Raw genomic sequence first — 24,471 nt, forward strand, 5'->3', positions numbered from 1 at the left:
AGCTGACAAGGGCTTAGCAAATGAGAGAAACATGGAAGTGGAATAGAATTATGAACTCTAACTTTAATAAACTAATACATGTTGAACATCTATTATATGCCAGGTACTGTGCTAGATACTTCGTGCCTCACGCATCCATGTGAAGAGACCACCAAACAGGCTTTATGTGAGCAACAAGGCTGTTTATTTCACCTGGGTGCAGGCGGGCTGAGTCCGAAAAGAGAGTCAACAAAGGGTGGTGGAATTATCATTAGTTCTTATAGGTTTGGGGATAGGCAGTGGCGTTAAGAGCAACGTTTTGCAAGCGGGGGATGGATCTCATAAAGTACATTCTCAAGGGTGGGGAAAATTACAAAGAACCTTCTTAAGGCTGGGGGAGATTATAAAGAACCTTCTTAAAGGTTGGGAAGATTACAAAGTACATTGATCAGTTAGGGTGGGGCAGAAACAAATCACAAGGGTGGAATGTCATCGGTTAAGGCTATTTTCACTTCTTTGGTGGATCTTCAGTTGCCTCAGCCCATCTGGATGTATACGTGCAGGTCACAGGGGATATGATGGCTTAGCTTGGGCTCAGAGGCCTGACACTTTGCATGCTTCATTTCTGAGTTTTACAACAACACTGTGAAGCAAGTATTATCATCTCTATTTTACACGTGAGGAAACGGAGGCTCAGAGAGGTGAATGACTTGCCCATGGTCCCACCGCTGGGAAGACTAACAGGCCTGGCTGATTCCCAAGAATCTGCTCTTTCTGGGAGGACCCAGCGCCATCAACATCTCTGGACAGTCTGGACAGGCATATGGAATGACTATCATTAAATGGTGTCTAGAGCATGTCTTATCAGAAATGTTCTTGGATAATCCCTTTTTTCCTGCTATGGTGGTCCCATTGCTGTTTGTCCCATGCACCCCTCCAGAATGTGGGGGGGACTGTTGCTTGCTGGAAGACCTCCCCAGGACTCAGAGCCCACTTTAGTTAAGCTCTGCAAGAATGATAGGAGGCTCATCCCTCCTTTGGCTCCGTTCTTTGTCTCGACCTCCTGTTACCACCACCTTCCCCACCTTCTCTTGGCTTCTCTGAGTCTCACCTGTCCAGGAAGCCCTCCATGACGAAAACTCAGAGTTAACCTGAAGGACTTTCAGAAGGAAAGAACAAGAAGAGAGGGCTTGCCATGACTAAATGTCAACCCTACACAGGGACTTCACCTACATCATTTCATGCAATTAGCACCCCAACTGTAGGAATTATTATATCCCCATTTTGCCAATGGGGAAGTTGAGCTTCCGGCAGGTAAAGTTCTGAACCGAGAGTTCATGGCTAATGAGAAGAACTAATACTTATTTAGCATATAAGCACCAGGGATGGTTATAAACCACTTGCATGTAATTATCATATTCTACACATCTCCAAAAGGTAGGGTACTGTTTTTATCATCCCCACTGTATAAATGGAAATACCAAGGCAGAAAAAAAAAGTAATTTGCCAAAGATGTCCCAGCTAGTAAGTAGAGCTGGAATTAGAATCCAGGCAGTCGGCCAGGTTTGTCCCTCACCACCATGTCTGGATGACCCCAAACCTCCATGGTTTCTTTTTCCTAAGCAACGAAGTGCCTTCTAAATGCAAAGGTTGGTGGGGAAATGCTTGAAGTCAACATTCTCCCTGTGTAGTTTGAGGAACCTGACACCCAGAGAGAGTGTTCCTGGCTCTAGGTCCCAGGTCTTGTGACTGCAGATCCAGTCTTACCACAATCCAGCCCACACCGCCTCTACTCAGAGGGAGAAAGGGTGTTGCTGCTGATCTCACCTCCTCCCTGCCCCCTCGGTGGTGGTGGGCCAGGACTCTCTCTGAAAGAGGGATCGTGTGTTTAATTATTATGTGAGTAACCGTGGGAGGCTTCCTGGCTGATTATTAATAGAAGCTGGAGAAGGTGTGCGTGTTTAGCAGCAGGCCAGCAGTTTGGGATGCCAGGCTGGCTTGGTCTCTTGGTTTGTGGAGTCACCTGAATGATTTGACTCATCTCCTGACTGAGGGCTTGGCTTCTTACTTCGGAGACACCCCATTCCCAAGGCAAATTGCTGCCTTGCCTCTCTCCTTACACTCGTTTACATCATCTATTTCCAGGCTGCCTGCAGGAACTGAAGCCTCTAGGCAAAGAGACCTGGATTTATTCCTTGCAGATCTCAGCTACATTGTCTAACCTCTTGGGACCTCAGTTGCCTCATCTTTGAAATGGGCATGCCGACATCCAACTCGTCATGAGGACTTATGGAGATGATTGCACCTCAGGCACTCAGGAAGCTGCCACCATTGTGACTAGTATCATTCGGAGTCTGCCACGTTGGAACCTGCTGGCCACAGACCCTAACAAAACTGTTCCTTTGCTGCAAATGTCTTTTCCAGGTCTTTCCCCCTTTTCTCCACATGGGGAGTGATGGTCCTATGAGGAAGAATAATGTATTGCAGTATTAGACAGTGGGGTTCTTCTTTTTATTTTTTTCAGCAGGGCTCTTGGGAAGAAACCTGGCCATTTGAGCCCTCTTGACCTGGGGGTTAGGGTGACCGGGCCCAAAGCAAGACACAGTTTGACTTTTGTTTTGATATGACTTAAGGCATGAAAAGATTTGATCAAGAATCCCAGAAGGGAAGGAGAGAAACTTAAAGCTGGAGAAGAAAGAACACTTCGCCTGAGCTGGGGCAGGGTCTGGGGTTCTGCTAGCAGCAGGGACCCTTGCTCCTGCCCTGGGGAGGTAGAGGGACTGCTATGTCCTCAACCCACCCTGTCTGGAGAGACTGGTGCCCAGGCAGCAACCCCTGCTCTGAAGAAACCCTGAGTTCCCCAATGCCTGCCCGCTCTGTGAAAGAACACGTGAAACTTCGCCTGACATTGGTGCAGGGGAGCTGGGTGCCCACTCACGACAGAGACTGAATTTCCCACTGAGCCAGCGGAATGAGGGCTGCAAGTTCCCACGGACTTAAAAAAAGTAAGAAAAATGGATATTTCTTGCACACCTGAACTTGTGGCCTCAGATCTCTGCCCCTGCCCCCCTCCCCGCCACCGTGTTGGGACCTCTGCACCACTGCAAGGGCGAGAGCAGCAGTGCATGAAGCTGCCATGTAGAAAACAGGTCTTGAGAAGAAATGTCCGTGATAATACAGCGGCTGCAGTTCTGCGAAGGGACAACCCCTGATGGCTAGACCTGCGCTGTCTAATACAACAGCTGGCAGCCACACGGGTGTGTGTTTAAATTCATTCAAAGGAAATGAAATTAAAAATTGGCCACGCTTCAGGTGCTCAATAACCCCTGTGACCAGTGGCTGCTGAGACTGGCCGCACACACTTCTATCATTGCAGAATGTTCTCTTGGTCTACTGGTTTATTTGTCTAGACAATTCTATCTAGAGTAAGTAACACGGAACAATTCCCCAAAAAGCACTGGGAGAAAACTTTCTTTACTCCTCTGCACAACAGGTGAAGACTACCTCTGTTTTCAGGGACAGTTTTAATGATTTCTAGCAGTCAATGTGGAGGAGGAGGCCTACAATTACGCATGGGGGTGGATACAATTTGTGTGGAGGAAGGACGTGTGTGCAAATAACTTCTACCTGGCAAGCACAAGAAGTTTGTGGACACTTTGTTCCTCGAAACACCTCTGTAGGGCCCTCCTTTGGAGACCTTCCAGGCTGGCCTCTCTGGCCAAGTCTCTACTGCCCACGTGTCCCAGCCCCTCACGATGATGACTCTGAAAAAAAAGGTATTTTGGAAAAGCAGTGTCACGTGTGAGCCCCATTTTCTGTGTGCAGGCCTGTCTCTCCTCTGTGGGGGTTAGCTCTTCGAGAAACATCTCCAGTGTATCCCCAGCAGCCAGAGCCTGGCTACACACAGTAGAGGTTTAATAAGTGTTGATGAGATGAATGGGCACGTTGGCAGATGGGAGGCTGAATTGGGGTGGCTGCCTTTGGCCTCCAACAAAACTGGGTGTAAACTTCATCTTCTCCAGAATATCTTTGTGGACTCCAACCCCCAACTCTGGGCACAATGGTATTCCTAGATTCCGTGATTGCTTTCCTAGATTCCCAGAACGGGTTGTGGTATAATAGGTGGACGAGCTGAAGGATCCACAACCAGAAAACGGGGAAGGTTGGGAAGGGGAGGGTTCAGATAGAAACTCAGTAGACAAGGCGGAAGAAGAAAGCCTCATGGGGGACACTGGGGGTGGACAGGCCCTTCTGTCCAGGGGTTTCCCCAGCAGCAGCGGGAAGTAAGTACCAGGTGACACCTCTCTGTGTTGCTCAGAATCTTTTAAAATTTGTGCAGGGAGAATACAATGGAATATTTCACATGCGTCTTATATCCAAGCAACAGAAATTCCATTGCAGATAGGTGCTGGAGAAGCCTTTTATAAAGTTCCCCAGGGCAGGGCAGGAGGAGAAGCCAGGCCCAGGAGTCAATCCCAAGCCTGGAGGGTAGGCCCTGCTTTGGGTGACCCACCAGGCAACTGGGTGACCCCCTATCCGAGGGCCTTGCTCAACCCCCGTCGGCTCTGCCGGCGGCATTTGAGGGCTTCTCTGCAGGATGCCAGTGCAGAGCGCTGTTCTACCAGGCGGCCCATCCCTTCAGGTGTCTCCCTAGCTTCTCTGACAGCTTTGCCACCTTGCACCCGCTTGCCCGCGTGCTCAGTCACGTCCTCCTCGTCGGCCGCGTTCCCCAGGCAGCTGTGTCAGCCTCCCAAGATGCAGGTAAGCCTCTGGCCTGGGGCCAGGTGTCTCCGGCCTGGCTCACCTGCTGGGTAGGTGACTGTTAGCATCGCTGCCTCTCCCCTAAAAGAAATCCCCTATTTTCACCCTTAGGCACTCAGGTACCATACCGACTACAAACAGTTTTATCTGTGCCTTTAAGCATTTACAATTGAGATATCCACCGGTATTGAGTGAAATGCCTGTTTCCAGTAAACATTTAAGGCTGCATTCATTCATTCATCATGCATTGAGTTAGCTCAGACCTGGTTTGTCCGGGAATGTTCCCTACTAGGAGCACAGCGTCCAATTCCACTGAATGCTAGAGGGAGGAGCATAGACAGGAACCTCGGCCTTTGAGGTGTGGAGAGGAGGTGGGTGGGTACTCACCATCCATCGTAATTGTAGCTTATTCTTACTGACAGCAAATCCTGTGCCAGGCCCTGTTCTAAGGACTCTCCATATTGAAAGCCTCAGAACATTCGTATGAGGGAGATGTTACTATGCTACCAGTTTTGTAAATGAGGAAAGTGAACACAGACAGTTTAAGTGAAAAAAGTGTCACATCACAGAGCTTGTAGCAGTTTGCTAGGGCTGCCAAAATAAACAACTGCAGGCTGTGGGGTTCAAACAACAGAAATGGATTCCCTCACAGGTCTGGGGCCTGGAAGTCTGAGATCAAGATGTTGGCAGAGTTGGTTTCTTCTGAGGCCTCTCTGGCTTGTAGATGGTTGTCTTCTTTGTGTGTCTTCAGATGGTCTTCCCTCTGTACCTATGGCATGTTTTCTCCTCTCCTAAGGACACCAGTCACATTGGATTAGGCTACCCTAGTAATCTTATTTTAACTTGAGGACCTCTGTAAAGACCTGTCTTCCAATACAGTCACATCCTAAGGTACTAGGGGTTAGGATATCATCCTACGAATGTGTGGGACACAATTTAACCCATACTATAAGCTAGTAGGTGACAGAGTCGGGATTTAAATTCAGGCTGACGGGCTCCAGAATCCATGTGCTGCCTCTCAGAGAGACTTCCCACACTGGGTAAAAAGTCTGCAGTGATCCTCTACCCTAGGGTTGGAGAAAATTTCCAGAGTCAGGGTACTGTGGGGATGAGTAGGAGACTGTTGGTACCCTCCAGCCTCCCCTGACAGCTTCCAAGCCCTGAGCACCCCATACGCCCTGGATGTCCTGAAGCTCCAAATGCATTCTCCTTACATGGCCAGGGAATTTCGTTCTTCCTTAGAAGAGACAGGGAGACATAAACAAAAGACCCCCTTCTCTGCCAGGCACCTTTCTGGACACTTCCCCACGGGACCCACTCAATTTAAATAATAACCCAGCAAGTTCGTGATTGTTATCCCCAGGGAGTAAATGGAAGCCAGCTTCTTTATCATCTTACCTTTCTCCTAAATCTCAGAGACACCTCATCAGGGAATATTCTAGCTAGAAGGTCCTTATCAGTTACAGGTTTCAACAATCCTGTAGATAAAAAAACCCAACGCTTAGAGAAGGATGTGGTATGTTGGGAGTCACAAAGCCCATTCAAGTCAGAGGCATGACTCTAACTGTATGGCTATGAACTGTGAGACCACGGCAGTAGAGACTGTGTCTGTCTTAGTTACCCTGGGTCCCCAGGATGGAGAATCAGATGAGCACAGAGGAAACCCTTTCTACATATTTAAGAATTAATAAATTATTCAACAATGAATACATTATTCAACAATGAATACATTAATTCCCAGCCCAAGCCCTTGTTTTGGTCTCAAATAAAGAAATAATGGGTTGTATTCAATCTCCTCTTCATCTTTCATAATAGAACACCAAATTTTAACAGATATCCAGCCCAAATATTTCCCGGTTTCTCTTGTATGTGACTGTGTTTTGGCCAAGGCAATCTAATTAGAAGTGGTTGAAACCTAGAAAATACGCTTCAAGAAAAAGCATGCACAAGTTAATTTGTTTCTTCCTTTATGCTGGCAAGAGTGAAATGCAATGGCTGGAGCTCCAGCAGTTACTGTGGACCACAAGGTGACCTTAGGCATGAAACCAATGCAGCACAGAACAACGGAGAGAAGGAACCCGATTAATCAACACTCTGGGGCTCCATACCAGCCCAGACACCTCCTCGGGTTGCCTTGGACACAACAGAGAAGTAAACACCTATGTTGCTTAAACGGCTGTTATTTGGGGTTTTTTTCTATTACTCATAATTAGACGTAATCTCACTACTCTAATGACAGAGCCCATTAGAGGCAACATAGATTAGTCAAGAGCTCAGAATGTAAATCCAGATGCACTTGCTAAGGGCATGACCTTATGCAAGCTACTTCACTCTCTGGAGTCTCAGTTTCCTCATCTGTACAATGGGTTTAACAATAGCATTTATCCTCTTCCTCAGTGCTGCCTACTGGCAGCCATCTCCTCAGTATCATGGCCACCCTTAGACCCCTTGTGAAGCCCAAGATCGTCAAAAAGAGGACCAAGAAGTTCATCCATCACCAGTCAGACTGATATGTCAAAATTAAGTGTAACTGACGGGAACCCAGAGGTATTGACAACAGGGTTCACAGAAGGTTCAAAGGCCAGATCTTGATGCCCAACATTGGGAGCAACCAAAAAACAAAGCACATACTGCCCAGTGACTTCTGGAAATTCCTGATCCACAACGTTAAGGAGCTGGAAGTGCTGCTGATTTGCAACAAATCTCCCCATGCTGACATCGCTCACAATGTTTCCTCCAAGAACCACAAAGCCATCATGGAAAGAGCTGCCCAGCTAGCCATCACAGCCACCAACCCTAATGCCAGGCAGCGCAGCAAAGAAAATGAGTAGACAGCTCATGTGCACATTTTGTGTTTAAATAAAACTGTAAAAACTGCCAAAAAAAAAATAGCATTTATCCCATGAGATTGGCATAATCCATCGTGTAGATAAACGGTGACACATCATATAAAGTACAAGCGCATAGCTCACTGTGAGGCCCAGGCAGTGGCGTGCTCAGCAGAGTTCTTGCCTTTAGCAGCCAGACCCCAGCATGGGGGTGTGGGATCAGTTTTTGTCAGATGAGGATGATGATGATGATAATGATGATGAGGATGAGGATGCTTTACTTACTGTCACAAGTGACCGTGAGCTAGCTTGGTCTTGACTGAGGGGCAGCCCAGGACTCCTGGCTGAACCTTCATCAGTGGAGCAGAGGGGTGCCAGGAAGAATAAGACACAGTGGGGGACTTCCTGGACAATCCAGCCTTTACCAGCTTGGAGGAGTTTTTGGAAAGGTGGGTGATTCCATAGGGATGTGGGCTGACCATTCCACAGTGCTGCAGAAATCAGAACAAAACAAAACGAGCTATAATAGTGAAACCATGTGCCCTGTGCATCCAAATTAAACAGCTCTACCACTCTGTGGCCCCAAATATGTTCCAACACTTCAAGTTAAGGAACAAACAGAAATCAGATCCAGACAAGTTTCGTTTGGGAGGATTTGTTCTGCCTCATAACTGTTGTTTAAACAGGCAGGAAATTTACTCAGCCAGCTTACTAGCTCTGAGACCTTGGGAAGAAGCCATTTAAACTCTCTAAGCCTTAATTTTACCACTGTACAATGGGGGTAGTAACATCTACCTCAAAAGATGACTGAAAAGAAGAGATTAAATAGATTGTCTAGCAAACAGTCAGTGCTTAATAAATATCTTCTGTCCATTTCCTTTCCCACAGGGCCACCAGAGCAGAGCCTAGAGAACTAGTGCCGAGTGAACTGGGTACACAGCGTTTATTTCAAGTGTGTAACTGTAGGCTGGGTGCAGTGGCTCATGTCTATAATCCCAGCGCTTTGAGAAGCCAAGGTGGGAGGATAACTTGAGGCCAGGAGTTTGAGACCAGCCTGTGAGACCCCATCTCCACAAAAAATACAAAAAAATTAGCTGGATGTGGTGGTGCATGCCTGTAGTCCCAGCTACTCAGGAGGCTGAGGAGGGAGGATCGCTTGAACCTGTGAGTTTGAGGCTGCAGTAAGCTGTGACTGTGCCACTACCCTCCAGCCTAGGTGACACAGCAAGATCTTGTCTCCAAAATAAAGAAACAAAATAAAAAGTGCAAATGCAGAAGAACATGTGTTGGTCCTACAGAATCTCCTGAAGAAAGGTGAGCCAGGCAGGGGTCGAGTTCATGCCAAATGCCAGTCCCTCAAGGTACAGCAGGACCTTGCAGGAAAGCTCTGTCCGTGACCCGGTCCACATGACATCAAAGAGAAATGTTTTGATGTTAATTAAATGATGTGAAAGTGGTAATCTATTTTAATGTTCTTTAAATATTAAAAGTGCTTTCTATTGTCATTTTTGATAGAATCTGAGAAATCAGAGGAAGCGAGATTGTGATGGGGCTTTAGATATCTATCGAGAATTACTAAGCGGATTTCACCTCTCCTGCACGGCAGTCAATGGACAATGGCTGTCTGGAACATGGCATTGAGAAGAATTCTCCATGTCATAGGGTAGACTAGCTATGTCTAGGGTAGACTAGCAATCTCTACCCTAGACGTAGCGTAGAAATGTGACATGTACACATGGTCAGGGTATTTGCCATTCCTGACCTAGTCCCTTTGCCCCATCTGGCTAAACCTAGACTATATGAACATAACCAATTATCTAGTGAGGCTAGATAATAGCTAGGTAGTTGCTCAGAGATCTCTCCCTGGTGAAAGTCTCCACTAGGCAGAGCTGGAAGTGAAAGATATGTTAACACATGGATCCCATGTGGTTACCCTGAACTGAGCACAAAATACCAAGCACTGTACATGCATTATTTCTAATCCTCCCAAGAATTCTGTAAGTTGGTCACAAGTGTACCCATTCCGTAGATTAGGAAACTGAGTTCTCACGAGCTTAAGTGACTTGCCCAGAGTTACCCTTAACTGTTGAGCATCAGAGCTGGAAGCTGCTCCCCTATCTAACACAGAAACCCACACTCTTTCCTTGGGCTACACTGTGCTTTCAGGAAAGAAAGGGAGTGGACAGTCTGACTAGGTGATGGCTGACGGAAGCTTTCTTGTTCCTCTGCCGTTGCTGGGTTGTCTGGACAACCTCCTCGGGCCTCTACTTGGCTTTGACTGTGGGACACAACCTTGGCTTTCACCAGACAGCTGGGTGCGTCCTCCAGTTGGGAAAGGTTGGTAAAGCCTGCGTTTTGCCCCAGACAGGTCAACTCAGGCCAGAAGCACGTTCTTCATGGACTCACCTTGAGAAAGCCACTTCTCTGCATGCAGGGGCAGGGCCGGATGCTGACTCAGGGCTGCCTGGATGGTCTGGGGTTGCTCATTCTTGCACAACTGGGAGTGTTACGACCTGCGGTCTGTCGGCCAGCCCCTTGCCTGTGAGCAGAGACTCTGAGGGGCCTATCCAGGCTCCTCCTTGGAACACAGGAGCCATTCCTCACCTCTGCCTTGTACCCCTCCATCTCCACGTGACTTTGTGCTAACTTTGCAAAGGTTTCAATGCTTATCAAGTATCTTTGAATAGGAAATACATTTCAATAGCTTACAAAATAAGCAGTTTCGAAAGGCACACAGGAAAAGTTCTTATCCCCATTTTTGCCCGCCATCCATTGAGTTCCCCACCCCTACCATAATAACCACCTTTATTACCTTCCTGAGATTCCTACAGAAAACAAACATGTATAAAGGTATATGCTTATCACCACGTACTTCCGTCACACAAAGTAGCATACCATAAACACCTCTGGCATCCTATTTCAAGTACCAATATATCCCGTATCTCTCATAACATATAAAAATATTTTTATTCTTTTCAGCACCTGCATATATGCCATTTAATGGATATAGTAAGATTATTTAATTAGTCTCCTCTTGATGGACGTTATGTATGTTTCCAATGTTTTACTACAAGCAATACTGCAATAATTTGTCACTTAGTAACTCAGCAAGCTTATCAGTTGGATAAATTCCCAGAAATGAGAGTGATGGCTCAAAGGGTGTATATGCTTTCATGGCTTTGCTAGTATTTCAAAATTGCCCTCCATAGAGTTTGTACCAATTTACGCTCTCACCAGCAATTTACCAGTTTCCACCCAATCTCACAAACACAATGTATGGTCAATATTTAGTTTTTTTACCAACCTGATAGATGAAAAATGGTATCTCAGTATTGTTTTAATTTGATTATCTCTTACGTTGTGTCTTTCTGTATTTTAAAAATTGTTTATGTTTTTTACTGTGAACTTTCTATTCATATCTTTGGCCCATTTTTCTTTTTGTTACTACTCTTTTTAGTATTTCTGAGAGCACTTTACATATTATGAAGATTAAAAGCTTGATCTGCAATATGACTTGCAAATATTTTGCCTAGCTTGATTTTGTCTTTTGATTTTGCTAATGGTTTTATTATGCTAGGTAGAAATTTTTAAAAATTGTATATCTTATAATTTGTCAATCAATTCTTTTATGAATATTGGATTCTGAACTGTAATTAAATAAGCCTTCTTACTCCATATTTTCCTGTAATATTTTTATAGTTTGAAATTTTATATTTAACTATTTTATCTATTTGGAATTTATTCTAGTGTATGAAGTGAGCTACGTTTAGACTGATATTCAGTGGACCTACTATTCTTTATTGAATCTTTTCTCTGCTGACTTAAGATACCACTTTTATCTTACTTTATACTACATTACAGAATGTATCTTATTGTATTAATCAACTTTCTCTCCTGTTACATTGGACTATTTATGTAACAGTGCAATACTAATTTAATTAATGATTAATCAAATTCACTAATTATTGAGCTCCATGACATATTTTAATATCTGATATGACTGGACCCCTAGTCATTGTTCGTTTTGTTCAGATTTGTCCTTGTTTTCAATATAGACTTTAGAATCATCTAGTTTACTTTGTTTGTTTGTTTGTTTGTTTGTTTTTCTGAGATAGTCTTGCTCTGTCACCCAGGCTGGAGCACAATGATGCGATCTTGGCTCACTGCAACCTCCGCCTCCTAGGTTCAAGCAATTCTCCTGCCTCAGCCTCCCCAGTAGCTGGGATTACAGGCACCCACAACCACGTCCAACTAATTTTTTTTGTATTTTTAGTACAGACGGGGTTTTACCATGTTGGTCAGGCTGGTCTCAAACTCCTGACCTTAGGTGATCCCTCAGTCTCAGCCTCCCAAAGGCTTGAGCCACCACATCTGGCCTGTCTAGTCTACTTCTAAAACCAAAACTAAAACTTGATATTTTTGTTAGGATTACATTAAATTTAGAAACCAACTTAGAGAGATTTGGCATTGTTACACAATTGAATTTCCCTCACCAAGAACAGATTACATCATTTCCTTTGTTCAAGTGTACCTTTGTGTTTTATGTAATTATAATAAATTATGTTAACAGATTTTATAATATGGAACACATTCTTGAATTCTTGCATAAATTCTATCGGGTCATAATGTTTAATTCTCTTAGTGTCATACTAGATTTTATTTGTTAATATATTATTTAAAATTTTTGTTTTAACATCTATTTGGGAGACATTTTTTTGTGTGAAATCTTTCTCAATATTTGGTGCTGATGTGTTTTTCACTTCATGAAAGAATTACAAAATTTCCCTTTTCTCTATGTACTAGATTAATATAAATCACGCTGGAACTGTTTACCTTCTAAGGATTTGGCAGACGTCCTCTGTGAAAACATCTTTTCCCTTTTGCTCAGAGGTGGGGAAGAAGAGATGGTTAACTTTCTGGCAACTTTTTATATTTATTCTCTGGTAATTACAAAGTTTGAATTTCTGTTATTTTCTGGGGTCAAATTTCATACATTTTTTGTCTGGAAAGATTTTTATTTCACCTGGGTTCCAAACATTTTTTCAAGTTTATTTGCATTATGAAAAATTTTAGACATATATAAGGTTAGGAAAGAATAGTATACTGAGCTCCAGCTACCCAGGACCCAGCAACTATCAGTTCACAGTCACTCCTATTGCATGTGGAATCCCACGCTGCTTCCCCCCACCCTCCTCCTGAGTCTGGACTATTTTGAAGCAATGCTGGGATATTGTATTCTTTTGCTTGCAGAACTTTCAGGCTGTGTCACTAAAACATAAGTATTATTTTTTAAACAGGAAATCATTCAGTTATTTGTTGAAATCAGGGTCCAAATAAGCTCTAGGCAATTACACCTGCTGGGTATGTGTCTTAAATCTCTTCATGTATAGGTTTTTCTGTAAATCTCACCTCCTCCTCTCCCAGATATCTTTCCTCAGAATTTATTTGTTGAATAAACAAAGTCATCTTCCTGGTAGACTTTTTTTTTTAATTTTTTTTTGAGATGAAGTCTCACTCTCACCTAGGCTGGAGTGCAGTGGCATGATCTCGGCTCACTGCAGCCTTCACCTCCCAGGTTCAAGCGATTCTTCTGCCTCAGCCTTTTGAGTAGCTGGGACTACAAGTGAATGCTACCACGCCTACCTAATTTTTGTATTTTTAATAGAGATGGGGGTTTCACCACGTGTGCCAGGCTGGTCTTGAACTCCTGACCTCAAGTGGTTCATGTGCCTCAGCCTCCCAAAGTGCTGGGATTATAGGTGTCAGCCACCAAACCTGGCCTTCCTGGTAGACTTTCTATAATCTGAAATGTGCTGATTTTCTCTCTAGGTATCATTTAGCATGTTCTTATTTCTCCTGCATTCTTCCATCTGGAGGCTAGATCAAATTCAGGTTCTGTTTTTGGCTAAGAGTACGTTATAAGTAGTAGTGTGTCAAATTTATTTGAAAGTTGAGCAATGTGGTCTCATGATTCTTTTAATTTTCTCTCTTTTCATGATTATTTCCTACTTACCGTTTCTTATTTATTGAATCTTTTTTCCTTTTTTTCTTAAGCAGGTTGGATTATAGTTCATCTATTTTGTCTTACTGTTTTTCAAATCAATACATGTCAGTTTCACTTATTAGTTTGCGCTCTGCTTTTATCCTTAAAGTTACTTCTCTCTAGTCATATATTTCAATGTTCTTTTTCTAACCTTTGTGTCTAATGCATACTTTATTTTCTTTAATTTTACATAATTATTTAAGTCTATGAATTTTTCTATGAGCACTTTTCATCTCTATCCGTATGTTCAGCTGCATTATTCCTTAGACATTCTGCAGTTTGGGTTTGTATTTCCTTTTTGACCAAAGAGTTATTTAGAAGATAACACTTTTCTGAGTTTCCAAGTAAAAGAGCCTATAGTTTTATTATTAATTTCTAGTCTTATTGAATTATAGTCAGAAAATGGTTTGTATTGTTTTGACATTTTGGAATTTATTAAGGTTTTCTTTTTGGCCTAGCATGTTCAGTTGAAGATGTTTTAAAAACATTTGAAAAGGGAGGATGAGGCAGGAGAATTACTTGAACCTGGGAGGCGAAGGTTGCAGTCAAAGTGAGCTGAGATCGTGCCACTGCACTCCAGGCTAGGCAACAAGAGCAAAACTCTGTCTCAAAAAAAAAAAAAAAAAAACCTAAAAAATTAAAAAAGGAATATATTCTAGTTTCAGGGTATGGCATTTGAAATATATGCCAAATATAGCTTATACATTATATTTTTAATTCTGTATTTGAATTTTTGGATCTATCAGGGACTTAAACGAAAATTAATTAAATTCTCCTAATAACCAGTGTGCTTTTGTTTCTTCCTCCTTTTAGCTCCTATAATTTGTACTTTATGGCTATTGCTACTATTATATTTAGTTATCAATATTTATAACTTTAATTTTTATCATGAGTTATACCCTTTAGTATTATAAGTTTCCAATTTTGTCTTATTTAATGCTTTTTTTGCAAGAATTCCGCTTTGTCTGATATTAAGATTGTGACCACTGCTTTTTCTTGGTTGCTTTTGCCTGCAAATGTTGCACATCTTTGCATTTTCAATTTGTATGGACAACTTTATTTGATATGTCTAAATGTGATACATTACACATTGAGTTTTTCTCTGTAGTTCAATCTGGGAACTTTTTCCTTTAATAGGCAAGCTAAACTCATTTACGGTGACTGATATGACAAATAACATTTAGTCTTTTTTTGTCATATGATTTTGTGTATTGTTTTCTATTTTAAGAGTTTAAAAAATTAACAGGTGATCTCTGTGTGTGTGTGAGTGAGTGATTCTTAAAATTTGGAAAGTTAATATTTTTATTATAATACCTGTCTGCATAATTATATCTTGGTCTATTGCTTTAGTTTCTTTTAGTTCACTCCCATAAGTAATAATAAAATTCACACTCCCTGATTGGATTTCAGTTAAGGCTATTATTTTTCTCAGCAGTATCTTTTAGTTATTAACTATGCTTAGAACTCCACTATTTGATGTGTCAAATGTTAACAATTCTTACACTTCCAACTATTGCAGATGAAGATATCAGCAAAATTACAATACTTCTCATCCCACTTTTCGTTAGCTGTATTTGTATTCAGCTCTGTCACCCAAACTCCATCTTTGTTTTAGCCTCAATTTACCAGTTAAATATATTTAAATATATCCATGCTCACAATCAACCTTTTGTCAAAGTTCTCCATGACATTGTGGTGAGCAGAAATTAGGTTCATCTTTCAGTACTTCTTTCCCTCAAAAAGGACTCATGAGAACGTTTCCTGAGTTATTGCATAGTTAAACCTATTTGTCTTTAAGACCAGCCTTGCTGGGTATAAAGCTTTGTCTCACACATTCTTTTCTTGAAGGTATTGTTGTGTTGTGTCGTTCCACTTTACGTTCTGATATGGAATCTTCTGATATTGGGTTGCTGCGGCCTGTAGAAAATCAGCCTGATTTTTAACCCCTTATTATACGTGACTTGAGCTTTTTGCCTGGCTGGCCAAATAATTATTTCTTTACCTTAAGTTCAATAACTTTATAGGCGTATATTATCAGTGTTGACTACTTTGGATCAGTTTTCTCTGACATAGAGTATCCTTTGAATATATAGATTCAAGTCTTCTTTTATTTGAGGAAAATAAGTATGTTAGTCTCAATATTCACAAATTATGTTTAATAGTTTCTACCACATAGGGCGGTTGTGAGGATTCCTGAGCTAATGCATGGGAATCACATGTTTCAGTGTCTAATTTCATCTTCAGAAATAAAATTATCATTATTATTATTACTATTTTAAAAGTATTGAATGAGTGCCTTCTCTTGGTTAAGCACAAAGTAATGCAAAAAATAGGTAAGTCACACACATTATCCTTAAGTACCCATGTGTGGTCATCATGTGGTATGTGCTTTCATCATGTAAACACGTAATACCAAAGTGCCCCAAGGAAGGACACAGGAACCAAGGAGGATCAAAGACGTATTCATGGAAGCAGAGACTTTAATTAAGTTTAATGTTGGCTGTTATTAAATTTATATGGTAGTGAGATGATGAAATCAAGTGAAAAGTTGTAGGCAGGGGCATTTTGGGCAAAAAGAACTGCATGAACCAAGGCTTGGAGGTGAGAGAGAGCGTGGTATGTTTGAGAAACTGCATATGGCTATAGAAAGAAAGAATGATGGGTGGAGAAGTGGGAGAAGCAGATGAAGGCCATGTCTTGCAAAGTCCTGGGAGCCAGGGAGGAGCTGGGCTCCATGATACAGGATGTGAGGAGCTTCTGCAAGACTATAAACAGAGTGTTCTAGTTAGATGGGGGCTTTATATTGGTAACTCTGACTACAGGATGGACAATGGATTGAGGAGAGTGGCAAGACCAGGAAGGACAGGGAGGGGACAGTTCCACTCATCTAGGTAAGATGTGCTGGTTTTCTGGCCCTCAATTACATCTGTATTAGTTAGTTCTCACATTGCTATAAATACCTGAGACTGAGTAATTTATGAAGAAAAGAAATTTAATTTGTTCATAGTTCTGCAGGAACCTGTACAGGAAACATAGCAACTTCTGCTTCTGGGGAGGCCTCAGGAAGCTTAACAAGCATGGTGGAAGGGGCAGGGGAAGCAGTCACAGCTTACATGGCCATAGCAGAAGCAAGAGAGAGGGGTGAGGTGCCACACACTTTTAAACCACTAGATCTCATAATAATTCACTATTATGAGGACAGGACCAAGGGAGAAATCTGCCCTCGTGATTTGGTCACCTCCCACCAGGTAACATCTCCAACAGTAAGGACTACAATTTGACTTGAGATTTAGGCAGGGAAACAGATCTAATCCATATTATTCCACCCCTGATCCCTCCAAATCTCATGTCCTTCTCACATTGCAAAATACAATCATGCCTCCCTAATGAGTTCCTCAAAGTCTTAACTCATTCTAGCATTAACTCCAAAGTCTCATTTGAGACAAGGCAAATCCATTCCACCTATCAGCCTGTAAAATCAAAAACAGGTAGGTTACTTCCAAGATACAATGAAGGTATAGGCATTAGGTAAATACTTCTGTTCCAAATGGTAGAAATTGGCCAAAAGAAAGGAGCTACAGGCCCCATGGAAGTATGAAACCCAGCAGGATGGTCATTAAACCTTAAAGCACCAAAATAATATCCTTTGACTCTATGTCCCACATCCAGGACACACTGGTGAGGGGTGACCTCTCAAGGCTTTGGGTAGCTCTGCTCCGGTGGCTTTGTAGGATTTAGCCTCTGTGGATGCTCTCACAGACTGATGCTGAATGCCTGTGTCTTTTGCAGCTGCAGGGTGCAAGCTGCCTGTGGATCTGCTATTCTGGTGAATGGTAGCCCCCTTCTCACAGCTCCACTAGGCAGTGCCCCAATGGGGACTCTGTGCAACCCCACATTTCCCCTCTGACTGACCTAGTAGAGGTTCTCTGTGAGGGCTCCATCCCTGCAGCAGACTTCTGCCTAGACATCCAGGCTTTTCCATACATCCTCTGAAATCTAGGCAGAGGCTTCCAAGCCTCAACTCTTGCATTCTGTGCACCCATGGGCTTAACACCATGTAGAAGTTGGCAAGGTTTACAGCTTGTGCCCTCTGAAGCAGTGGCCCGAGCAGTATCTGAGGCCTTTTGAGCTGAGGCCTCCCAGGATGCAGGGAGCGTTGTCCAGAGGCTGTGGAGGGCAGCAGGGCCCTGGGCCTGGCCCACAAAACCATTCTTCACTTCTAGGCCTCCAGACTTGTGATGGAAGGGGCTGCCATGAAGGTCTCTGAAATGCCTTCGAAGCCTTCTCCCCATTGTCTTGGCTAATAGCATTGGGCTCCTTTTTACTCATGTAAATTGCTGCAGCCTGCTTGAATTTCTCCCCTGTAAATGGGCTTTTTTTTGTACCACATGGCCAGGCTGCAAGTTTTTCAAACTTTTATGCTCTGCTTCTTCTTTAAATATAAGTTCCAATTTCAGGTCACTTCTTTGTTCATCCATCTGAACATAAGCTGTTAGAAGCAGCCAGTCCACATCTTAAACACTCTATTGGTTAGACATTTCTTCCCTATACCCTAAATCATCACTCTCAAGTTCAACATTCCACAGATACCTAAAGCAGGGGCACCATGCAGCCAGACTCTTTGCTAAGGTACAGCAAAAGTGCCCTTTACTCTAGTTTCCAATAAGTTCCTCATCTCCATCTGAGATCTTATCAGTCTGGCCATCTCTGTGCATATTACTATCAGCATTCAGATTGCAACCATTCAACAAGTTTCTAGGATGTTCCCTCATCTTCCTGTCTTCTTCTGAGCCTTCCAAACTCTTCCAACCTCTGTCCATTACTGAGTTTCAAGCCACTTCAATGTATTCAGGTATCTTTTTAGCAATGCCTTACTCCTTCTACCAATTATCTCTATTAGTTCTTGCACTGTTATAAAGAAATACCTGGTACCTGAGACTAGGTAATTTATAGAGAAAAGGTTTAATTGGCTCACAGTTTTGCAGACTGCATAGGAAGCATAGTGGCTTCTGCTTCTTGGGGCTTCAGACAAATTACAATCATGGTTGTAGGAGGTTAAAGGGAAGGAGGTGAATCTTACATGGCCAGAGCCATAGCAAGAGAGACCGAGGGAGGTGCCACATACCTTTTTTGTTTGTTTGTTTGCTTTTGTTTTTGAGATGGAGTTTCACTCTTGTTCCCCAGGTTGGAGTGCAATGGCATGATCTCAGCTCACTGCAACCTCTGCCTCCCAGGTTGAAGTGATTCTTCTGTCTCAGCCTCCCAAGTAGCTGGTATTACAGGCATGTGCCACCACACCTGGCTAATTTTGTATTTTTAGTAGAGATGGGGTTTCTCCATGTTGGTCAGGCTGGTCTTGAACTCTTGACCTCAGGTGATCCACCCACCTCGGCCTCCCAAAGTGCTGGGATTGCAGATGTGAGCCACTGCTCTTGGTCATGCCACATACTTTTAAACAACCAGAACTCATGAGAACTCACCATCACAAGGACAGTACCAAGCAGGATATCCACCTCCATGATCCAAACACCTCCCGCCAGGCCCCACCTCCAACACTGGGGATTACAATTCAACTTATAATTTGGGCAAGGACACAGATCTAAACCATATCAGCATCTATGTGGATTGCCAGCCCCTCTGCCCCTAGGCTAAGTGCCCTTTGCTGGCTACCTTGTACTTAACTGAACCCTTGGTCCCAGTGGAATGGAGAGTGAATAGCTCTAAGACAAAGGATAACATGACTCAGTTGGTTGACTGAGATAGACGAGGAAGAGGAAGAAGTTAAGATGACTCCCTGGGTTTCTGGTTTGAGCAAGTATGAGCCTGGAGAAGCCATTCACAGAGACCAGAAACACCAGGGGAGATGTGGGCTTGGTGTCAGATGAGTTCAGATGTCTTGGGGACATGGCAACGGAAACACCTTGGAAATGTCCAAAAGATGATTGGTTACATATTTCTGGAGCAGGAAAATATCTGATCTGGAGTGATCAGCATATTGTAGGTGGCATCTGAAAGCAGGGCCCATATTTTACCTTCCGTAGATTAGAAATGTATTTCCGAAGATATAGTCATAAAAGTTCTGGACCAGTGGTTCTTAACCAAGATGATTTTGCCCCTACGGAATATTTGGCAATATCTGGAGACTTTTTTGGTTAACGTAATTGATGAGAGGGGCTATTGGCGTCTGGTAGGTAGGGACCAAAGATGCTGCTAAATAGTTCACAGTGCATAGGGCAGCCCCCTTAACAAAGAACTGTGTTCACATTATCAGTAAAGTGATCTGATACATGAAGCAACAGTGAGATCTTAATGATTAAGCACTCAGTGTGTTACCTTGACAACTGAGATCATATCTCAAATCCCATTTCCCACCTGGGTGACCAGCTAAGAAATTTACTTGCTCACCCAGGCTCCAGTTTTCTTATCTTTAAAAACAGGCATAAATCAGGCCAGGCGTGGTGGCTCACAGCTGTAATCCCAGCACTTTTGGAGGTCGAGGCAGGCAGATCACTTGAGGACAGGAATTCGAGACCAACCTGGTCAAAATGGTGAAATTCCATCTCTACTAAAAATACAAAAATTAGCCAGGTGTGGTGGAGGGCACCTATAGTCCCAGCTACTCGGGAGGCTGAGGCAAGATAATCACTTGAACCTGGGAGGCAGATGTTGCAGTGAGCTGAGATTGCGCCACTGCACTCAAGCCTGAGTGATAACAGCAAAACTCTATCTCAAAAAAATGATTTAAAAAGGCATAATTCATCCTTACCTCATTAAGTTTGTAGGATACTTAATTACACATTAAAATGTGTATATAATAAGTACTCAGCCAATGTTAGTTTGTCTTTTTTTTTTATCTTACTCTACAAATCTCCTACCTTAGAAATTTAATTTCTGTGGGAAGCTTGGGTGTTCCAACCCTCCTCAACCAGGACCCAGGTGGCAGGTGGTGGCAGACACAGTGGCCTTCAGACCTCATGTCAACTCTTGACTGTACAGCAGGGCTCTCCAACACCTCTATTCAAAGATGCCTACCCCCCATCCTCCCTCTATTGCATAAATCTGTCTCGTGCTCACCACGGCACTCACCATGATGGTGTTTCTGTCTTTACTAGCTGGCCTGTTGCTTGCTTTCCCTGCAAAGTGTAAGACCAGGAGGAAAGGAGGCCTGTTTGTCCTAGAATCCTTTGTGCATAAACACTGCCTAGAATATCACGGGCACACGATACATATTTTGCACACGAAATGAATAAATACACAAATAATTCTGCCCCAGTTTAAAAACAAAACAAACAAAAACCTGTCAGAGCAAAGTTATAGTCACAGCCCTCTGTGACTTAGGGCTGAGGGTCTTCAAAGACAGAGATGGAGGTGGGGGAGGTGGCCCACTGGCCACAAAGACCCTGCTGGGGGAGCACACACTTAGAGCAGGTCTAGATACAAGGCCAAGCTCCTGGAGCTCAGAGTCCTGGAGGGAGCCGAGAAGAAACTGCAGGAGGGAAGATGCACATAGCTTCACAAACCTCAGAAGGTGCTGTTGGTCTGGCCTTCTTAATATAGAAGAATTTGGAGCTCGGCTCCTGCTTGGTGGAAACTAAAAGAGCACCCACAGATAAGTAAGCCCATTTCCTTGCTGCTCAGGAAAATACCCAGGTCTGCAGACGAGCAAGACCTGCCCAAGCCACAAGGAGAGGTAAGGAGAGGGAGGTACCAGGATTGCAAAGAAGGTTTAAAATCACATTTATTTGTTAGAAGGTCATTCCTACTGGCCTTTTCATTCACACCCCTGTTACTAAAATTGCAGCATTGTCTTTCAAAACAGTCCCTTGAATGCAGCATCCTTCACTCTGTGGTGGCTCAAAGCTGTTTCTGAGTCTACCCAGGTTGCTCCAGTGTTGGCTATCAGGAAGCATTCTCCTCTGCCCAACTCTCAACAAGAACTCATTCATTCAAAAATAATTTCCTGAGCATCCCTCCTGTCTGAAAGATGTGGACACAGAGGAGTAAGATGCTGTCCCTGACCTTGAGGAGTTCACAGTCCGCCAATGGAGGCAAACATGGGGGACAGCTTCATGGTGATGGCAATAGGTGGAAAGACATTTGTGGGGTTTCTAACAACCACAGAAATCTTTATAGAGTTAGAGAAATGGAGGCAGTTGGTCTAAAGAAGCTTGTCCGGAATGCTCAAGTCAAAATGAGAAAGCTGAGAAAACACAGAGTGGCCTTTTAGGTGACTTGAGACTCTCTCATTATGTCGCCCATACAGTTTTCCCTTCTGCTCCAAGGCCCCAGGTAGAATTTTCCCTTCTCCTCCAAGGCCCCAGGTAGACGGGCCCCCTGAAGCCATGTCACATGACTAGGCATGGAGAGCAGAAGTGACTGGTGGCACCTGCCGTTGGCATCTCCAGTGTCCACTCTGCAGGCTCCCCTTTCCTGCTGCAACACTGAGCAGTAATGCTCCTGATGGTGGCGCCCCCACCAGCTTGGGCCCTACAGGTAGGATAAGCATGTGAGCCCTCACCTGCTCCATGACAGTTACATAGGGAAAGTAAGAAACAAACCTTTATTGGTTAAAGTCACTGAGATTTTGGTTTTTCTTGAAGCATAGTAGAGTGTGTCCTGACTGATACCACCCAACCCCAAATGACCTTACTCACAAAGTCTACAATTTAATCCCTAGAAATTTCTTTTCTCAGAGTAAAGATTGATACATTTTATTGTATTAGTCAGGCTTAGCTAGTTTAGGCAACAAGAAAAATTCCCTAATCTAAGATGGATTTATTTGGCGCTCAGATCAGAGTCAGATTTGAGTCATGCGGCTCTATTCCATACCGTGCCTCTGCCATCAGGACACATAGCCTGCAAGGCTGCTGTAACAGGAGAAAAGGGAGGCAGCAGATTGACTTGTAACTGACAAAAGCCACTCTGCTCACAGTCCATTGGCCAGAAATAAACATATGGCCCCAAACTGGATCTGGGATGGTCAGTCTTACGTGTCAACTTGAATGGGCCATGAGATGCCCAGATTAAACATTCTTTTGGAGTTTGTCTGTGAGGGTGTTTTAGGATGAGATTAGCATTTGAATCAGCAGACTCAGTGAAGTAGATGGCCCTCCCCAGTGTGGGTGGTCACCATCCAGTCCATCAACAGCCTGCATAGAGCAAGGCAGAGGAATGGGGAATTTCCCTCCATTTTTACAGCATTACTGCTTGAGCTGTAACATCACCTCTCACCTTCTCCTGCCCTTAGAATAGGATTGACATCATTGGCTCCCCTGGTTCCAGGCCTTTGGACTGATCTTCAGCTTGCACATGGCAGATCATGGGAGTTCTCAGCCTCCGTAGTCACATGAGCCAATTCCTCATAATAAACCTCTCTTCTCTCTCTCTCCATATATATGCGTGTGTGTGTGTGTGTGTGTGTGTGTGTGTGTGTGTGTGTGTATGTATTAGGTCCCTCTCCTGTGGACTCAGAACATGATCAATTTCCATACTGCACCTGCAGACAGCAGGTAGGAGGTATTCTTGGGCATCTGTCATGCTGGACTAAATGCCTTTTACCTGTGTAAGCTCAAGAAAGTCCTATAACCTCTCCATGTCTCCGTTCCTATATCTGTAAAATGAGAGTAATACTGCAATCAATCTAATAGGATTGTTGTGAGGAATCAATAAATTAATATATAGGAAGCATTTACAAGTCCCTGACACAGCCGGGCGTGGTGGCTCACGCCTGTAATCCTAGCACTTTGGAAGGCCAAGTCAGGTGGATCACAAGGTCAGGAGTTCAAGACCAGCCTGGCCAAGGTGGTGAAACCTCGCCTCTACTAAAAATACAAAAATTAACCAGGAGTGGTGGCAGGCACCTGTAATCCCAGCTACTCAGGAGGCTGAGGCAGATGAGGCAGAGAATTGTTTGAACCCGGGAGGTGGAGGTTGCAGTGAGCCGAGATCAGACCACTGCACTCCAGCCTGGGCAACACAGTGAGACTTCGTCTCAAAAAAAAAAAAAAAAAAAGAAAAAAAGTTCCTGGCACAAATTATAAAACTGCTAGCTATTATTTTTATTGTCGTTACTTACTATTATCTACCCGTCTCCTGCCAAACCCTGTATGAACCACAGTCTGGCTAGTGTGAGTTACATAGGTGTGCCACCCTACCCTGCATCCATCATTTGTTTACTGTACAAAAAAATTTACTTCATATCCCACCCCACTTAAAAATGTGCTACTGAAGTCAAGCTAAGGGTATGAAAAAAAAATGTGCCAATGGACATTCATGCAAGAAAAACAGTTGTTTATGATGACCTAAGCTCAGAACCTAGCTACATGTTATGTAGGCACTCAGAAGGGCTTTTGTGCACACTGTTAATATTTCCTAAATGTTCTAGGAAGCATCTACAGTGTAAATTGAGAGAAGCTTGTGCTTTATTTGGTCTGGAGTTCTTTCAAGAGTTTCTTGCTATTTGGGAAAATTATAACACTCACAGCAATTCTACTCATAGTCTTTGAATCACCAGCAAAACACGCCCAAGTTGGTCTGTGTTTATAAGTGTGCATTCACAGTGGTTTCTTATTTATACATGTTGGGAATCTGATTGTTTCATCATGTCTTCCAGTATGGTCATGCCCAAGCACCTGCATATTTAGAAATGTACTACAAATCATTTTTATTCCATTTCTCCTTTATATGTAAAAGTGCATCAAATCTATTGTCTTAAGATTATATATGTAAGGAGATCATAGGATCTATAATTTGGATTTTAGATAGTAAAGAATATCTACTTTACAAAGGGGAATGGAGTCATCAATTTATTTATTTTCTAGGAAATAAATGGGTCAGAAAGAGGAAGCTTGCACTGGCAGA

General features: G+C 43.3%; 1 pseudogene; it reads left to right on the forward strand.

The window, feature by feature from the left end:
- The first annotated feature begins 513 nt into the window (after positions 1–513).
- Positions 514–7,604, forward strand: LOC103887152 (annotated as a pseudogene).
- Positions 7,605–24,471: the final 16,867 nt, after the last annotated feature.

The sequence above is a fragment of the Papio anubis genome, chromosome 8, assembly GCF_008728515.1.
Source record: "Papio anubis isolate 15944 chromosome 8, Panubis1.0, whole genome shotgun sequence".
NCBI lineage: Eukaryota > Metazoa > Chordata > Mammalia > Primates > Cercopithecidae > Papio > Papio anubis.